Here is a 657-nt window from a genome sequence, read left to right on the forward strand (position 1 = left end):
CGAGGCAGCAGAGACTACTGAGGGCTGGTATCCTTGTTCTCCTGCGCAGTAGGGGTACGGTTCGTTTTCACCAAACAAATTTGCACCAGGATGCAAACACCAGGGACTGATGGTATTGATGCCGCCTTCTCACTCTCTTCTTGGTGCACATCATAGGTATGTGCTTCGTCTTTTACTGCAGGCTAGGGTGCTGCCGTGCCTGTGGCGTGCCAGCAGGTATCCTCCATACCGTTTTGCCCGAGACATGGCTACTGCCCAGCGGCATGCAGGCGTTGGGGCCTCAGCTCTGTACCCGCCGTCTCCCTTCCAGCCCTGGGTTCTCGCACTACCCAAACTCATAGTGGTACCCCACGGTCTGTACCGATAATCTCGCATCCAGCACTCTGTGATCTTCTCATGGAAAACCAGTGTGTAAAATAGTGATTTTTCTAAACTGGGTGAGGGAGGTGCTGGGATATGTGTCTCAGTGCTAGGAGGCACCACAGGCGTGTGGTCTGCTGTCCTGCTCGCTGCCTTGGCACAGGCAACTTCACGTCTGTCAAGGGACTGCCCCCTGCATTTCTGCACACGGTGCGTGGGCAAAAGGAAAATACCTAAAGGATCCCGATAAATAACACATTCACCTTCTTTCTGCAACATGGAAGACATAACCACAGG

Source organism: Falco naumanni, chromosome 4 (genome assembly GCF_017639655.2).
Source record: "Falco naumanni isolate bFalNau1 chromosome 4, bFalNau1.pat, whole genome shotgun sequence".
In the NCBI taxonomy this organism is placed as follows: Eukaryota; Metazoa; Chordata; class Aves; order Falconiformes; family Falconidae; genus Falco; species Falco naumanni.